Below are 6,000 nucleotides of genomic sequence, written 5' to 3' on the forward strand. Positions count from 1 at the left end.
TAATTTTTAAAATGGCTGAAAATAACTTAGAATGGCATTTTGGCCTCCTAAAGCAATTTAGTACCAAAGCTACACTAGTGGTTTTATTAGTGTATAGCTATCTACATTTGAAATTTTGCAGGAGCTATAAAATCAATAGTTAAAATAGCCATTTACATCCTCATTTGGGGGATATGAGGATTGATACCATAGCTCTGTCCATCCGGTGTGTACTTTAAAACTAGGCTGCATTTCTAACCCCTGATGATCCTTTCATTAAATTCATCTATTACATCCCAACTGCAGCCTCCCTCATCTTCCCCTCCCAATCCTCCAGCACCTTCCTCCTACCCTCAATCTCTACCTCTTCCATAGGTCTCCTATGAATACCTATAGAACATGGGATATCAATTTGCAGTAAGACTAAGCACTTCCGCATGTATTAAGGCAGAGCAAGATGACCCAATACCTGAAGTATGGTCCCAAAAACCAGTAGAAGAGCCAGAGATAGCCCCTACTCCCACTGTTTGGTGTTCCACAAGAAGACCATGCTACACAACTGTAACATATATGTAGAATGCGTTGGTCCCTCTAATGTAGGTTCTCTGGTTGTCTAGTGTCTGTGAACCCCTATGAGCCCAGTTTAGTTGATTTGTGAACCTTTCTTTGATGCCCTTGACCCCCATGGCTCCTTCATTCCTTTCTTCTTGTCTTCCTTAGGATTCCCAAACTCTACTTAATGTTTGACATCCTTTTAGTATGTGTCCAAAAATGGTGTAGCTTCGCCTTTTAGGTTGGTTCCCAGTTTTCTGGAAAAAAAAAAATACCCAAAAAAATACATACTTGCTGACTTCCTAAGTGGCAGTACAAGTTTGCACTCACCGTAACATGATGGATCTCTTCTAATAGCCCTTTAGAGAATCTTCCTGCTATGTGTTTTGACTGGAGATATCTCCATTATCCAAGTAATTCAAAGGAGAACCTGTCATAACACTTAGGTTCTTCCTATTTTTACATCCGTTACAGTCAATGAATTTCAATAAGTCTTTCGATTTCATGGTATTCTCATCAATCTTCCCTCTGTGTTAAACTAGTGCATTTACTTTGTTGTACTTTAATGCCATAAGTCAATTTTCTTTATTTTTACTCATATTCTTTTCATCACAGAGCTGTTTGCCATAACTACCCTAAAAGCAAATGAGCTTCTGTGACATGACAAATAAAATCTATAGTAATTTTCTATCTTATGTAGAATCAAATCTTTTCATCATGCAGATAATGATGTACTTCTCAGCTTTGCTATTTGGTACCTGACCATGTGGTATGCTTCCGTTTATCACTTACAGCTTTAAAACCTAATCAAATCCTGAGGTTTTGTTATATTATTTTCAAATCTATATTTTTTTTCATTTTTTATGTTTGAAGATTATACCTTATAAATTAGCCTGTCCATGAATTTTTGTGGTAAAAAGATATCATCAATCTCTTCATCCTCCTTCTTCAAGCTCCCAAATCCTTGAATAGCAGGTGTGTACTAATGTACCTGGGTTGAGGTTTATTTTGCACTTAAATGATTTTAATTTAAAAATATTTTGTATTCATATTTATCCATTCATTTAGTACTGATGTATATGAATACATATGTCACAGTGTGGGTGAGTGGGTCAGAATATAACATGGGAGTTGGTGAGTTGGTTCTCCCCTAGAAAATGATACTCAGGGATTAAATCCAGAGAGCAAGGCTTCTCAGCAAATGTATTTATCTTCCAAGCCATGTCATGTGCCAACCAGTTCTTTCTGTTTGTTTATTTGTTCTGACTTTTGCTATGTAAAACTCTCTGTACTGAAATCCTGCTAAGTAGTCCAGACTTGCTATGACAGTCCCCCTGCTTCCACTTCCAAAGTGCTGAGATGAAGTTAAGCGTACAATGGCATGCTAACCATATGGGTTATTATATGAAAAATCCTGTTTGCTCTTTAGTCTACAAATATATATGCTCTTGGCAATATATCTTGATTATATATTTTTTTTTCAAAACTCCTCATATGAAAATGTGACAGAAGATGTTCCTAATAAGTGATTGGGAATTTGGGTATATCCTTGCATTTTTATGGAGAATAGGAATGATGTGAACTCAAGTTTCAGGTTACACCACCAAAAACACATGCTGAATCTTGTCTAATTTTCCCTCCATTTTAACTTCTTTTCAGACAATACAATTTTGATCACACTTTCTCCTCCTAGGTCTTCACCACCTTGATACTCATACAATTCTGTATTCATTTTCTATTGCCACTCAAAGGAAGAAAGAGGGAGACAGGGTAGAGACAGAGTGAAAAATCAAAGCAACATTAGAGTTTGTGTTCTGGAAGAGAGCAACGATATTACTATGCATTTCTAACAATTACAAAATGTCAGGGAGTCCTGAGATGACTGACCAGTCCCCACCAGCTTCCATTCCTCTGGTTCATAATACCATGGCTTTCTTGGTTTAGACTAATTTCATCTTGACTTTGGAAGCATTAGTGACCTTCACATATAACAGAAACCTCTGTTGTGATTATTATTGCAAACGATAATTTCAATCTAATGCCTTACACAAGTTCTACCAGAGTATGTAACACACAGACTTCTCTCCTAAAGCAGATATATATTAAATGATTTATTTATGCAAGGCATTGGAGGAAAAAAATTAAGTATCTTAAGAAAACTTTATTATCATTATTATTATTATTATTTTATTTTACATGTCGATCCCAGTTCCCTCTCCCTTCATCCCTTCCTCCCTTTTACACTTGTAACTGTGGAAAGGCTACAATAAATGCCCTTTCTTGATAGTGAGATCAACAACTAACTTATCCACCACCATGGAGCCTTCATCTAGGGCCTGTTGGAAGAAAACTGTTTGATTGTCAGAAAGTCAACAATGATAAATAGCTAATGAAGCTACCTTTTAATTCTACTTGGTATTTGCTCCTTACAAAATAAATGGGAGGAGAGTGGTAGTAATTTTCAAAAATATCGCTATATTTTCAAGTATAGACAATCTATGAGCATTTTATTTCCAGGAAAAATTTTATCAAAGAGAATGTTTCATTATCAAAAGATGAAACTTATCATTGAGTCCATACTAATTGTTGATTCCCATTAGGCAACATGCCATGAAAATATATGCAATAAATACTCTGAAATCTCAATTTGAAGGTTCCAGTGACCTTTACATTTCGTGTGTGTGTGTGTGTGTGTGAGTGTGTATGTGAATTTGGCACTAAAAGGTTGCTATTAAGTCATTTTTTAATAGGACAAAATATAAACAAGGAATGGGGAATAAAAAGACACTGGTATATTTCTACACAATTTTGGGTGCATACTTAACTGTATTTTCTTGACTTTAAATGATAAGGAAAATCTATATTGAACTTATAAACATCAAGTTTCTTTGAATTTTCCTGCTAAAAATAATCAAGATATTTTTAAACTTACAAATGGATTTGAGAAGATTAATTAAATCCTAAGATATAATTTCAAGGAGCAGAATATAAAGATGTTAGTTTTCATGGGACTGATTCAGGCCCCCCCCTGAATATGGGTCTCAGCCAGGAAGACTGAGCAGTCTACAGGACCTCAGACAGTGGAACCAGGATGTATTCCTGGTGCAGAAAATGACCTTGTGGACACATCCCTCATGGAGAGATACTGCCTTAACCTAGAGATCGGAGATAAGTCCTAGTCCCTGCTTCAAGTGACTTGACAGATCCACATGACCCCACCTGGATGGCATTGCCCTACATGTGGAATTGGAGTGGGGGATGGGAGGGGAGGGTGGTCAGGGTGCATGTGAGGGGACAGAGAGGGAGGGAGTGAGGGAGGGAAAGAGGGAGAGAGGGAGAGGGAACTGGGATCCACATGTAAAATACAAAAATAATAAATTTTTAAAAATCACATTAAAATGACTGACAAAGTCTTGAATTTTATTGACACTGCTCCTAAGAAGCCTACTCTGAAGCCATTGAATTGTTTGTATAAATAAGTGCATCTGTGAGGGTCAAGACACTTACTTTCACTGTTTGTGCTGCTGATCCTTTCAAAAAGTTCAAAAGCACAAACTATATGATATTCTAGATGTCAAACAATCAACACCTCACTTGTTATAAAACAGAAAAAATATTGTATGATGATAAGATTTTAGGAAATTTTTCTTAATTCAGAATTGATCCAAGAATCTGGTCTTGTGCATCAAGTTCAGCATCAATAATGAATTTTCCTCCCTTACCAGTTCTCTGTTTTTCTGTTTTCAGTCTAAAAAGTTCTCCTAGATCATACTTCTCATTTTCTGAACCCTTTGGTCCTTTTCTTGGCACTCAATTCACCTTGTCACAAAAACTCAAATTCAAAAGCAGTTCATTTCAGTGACAGCTTTGCTAGCCTAGTCTAAAGCCTACATCTTAACCCTTTTGCATAGGTTCAACTACATATATTTCCTGAAGGTATTCATTAATTATTATTTCCTCTCAAATTTGCTTCAGCATAATTCCTTTCAATTCAAATAGAGTTTATTTAAAATGGGAGATTTTTGAAAAATAAATCTTCTTTATGTTTCTGACATATTTTTTTCTGGACTTTGTCCATTTCTATTTGTTTTCTTATTTCTGTTACTTGTTTTGTAGTGCCCATAATTATTTCCAGGACCCAGAGTCTTAACCAGTTTTCCCTTTCATCCCTTCTTTTGTAGCACAAACTGAAATTGTATAGGTGAATGAAAATTGCAGAAATTTGCTGCAAAATAATAAACAATACTTTCAACATTCCATATTCTGATTTAGGATTCTCAGTATAAGGATTTTTTTTTCATTTGGGAGTGCTAACACAGTATTTTCTTAAATATTTTCTCTCTAAAAACTTTTACTTTTTTTCATTTCCAAGATTACATATATGTTTAAATTTGTAACAGTGTGTATATCTGTTTATACATTTTTATTCTTTGATAATACAAGATAAATGTTCCAGCCTTAAAATATTCCCAATCATGGCCTGCAGAAGAATAATTAAAACATATTTAGTAAATTTTATTTTACTCTGAGTAAAGAAACAGTGAGATTAAGGTTCTGAGGAGCATGGCAGCTCTGTAAGGAAAGCTGACATTTCACCCATTCCTCCTATTTACTTCTCAGACAACTTATTTTATGAGTTTATTAGTGTGGTTAGGAAGTGTGCCCATGGTGTGATGTGTCTTTTCAACCATATACTCACTCCTCCATATGGAATGTAAACCTTGAAGGGGAGAAGTAACATTAACATTTTGAACCTATAAAACTGTTGTCCCTATCTATATCTTAAATGCCAGTGTATCATGGCAATAACATAGCAAGATGACGACATTAACTTACATCATTTATAGTTGGATTGTAATTTGTTTAAAAAGTTCTGAACTACAATAGTGAATACATAAATACTGTGCTTAATAATTAAAATGAGAAGCATTGGAAACTTTAAGGGGTCTACAGGATCAAAGAAAAAATAAAATATAGATACCACCCAATGACAAATTTATGTATGTAAATAAGAAGAGAACAATAATACATAACCTCATTAAGTTAGCCAAGATTAATAGCTTCTCAAAGCCACTCATTCATTTTTGGTTATCAGCACTGCTGGGTTCACAGACTCAGTTCATCTTGCAGGACTTTCACAACAGATGAGATTGTTTTCCATCATACTGAAAAATCCTTCCTTGTCAAAATAGGATGTAAACAGGGTAGCTCTAAGCAATGTTGTTGAGCAGATAGGGCACCTTAGATGCTTTGATACCATTTGTAACATACCGTATTTGAATTATATGAGCTTTTGTTCTCAAAACTGGCTTCTTCAGCACCTATCAGTCATTGCCAAAAATACTGTAGAGCACTTGTTCTTAAAGCTCACTATTTTTTTTAAAACAAGCCCCTGTAGTTAGATTTCCACAGAGCAACAAAGTAAGGAGTCTGTCTGTGCAAGATCGTTCTGATCAGGATTATTTAAGC

Source organism: Phodopus roborovskii, unplaced genomic scaffold (assembly GCF_943737965.1).
Source record: "Phodopus roborovskii unplaced genomic scaffold, PHOROB, whole genome shotgun sequence".
Lineage (NCBI taxonomy): Eukaryota > Metazoa > Chordata > Mammalia > Rodentia > Cricetidae > Phodopus > Phodopus roborovskii.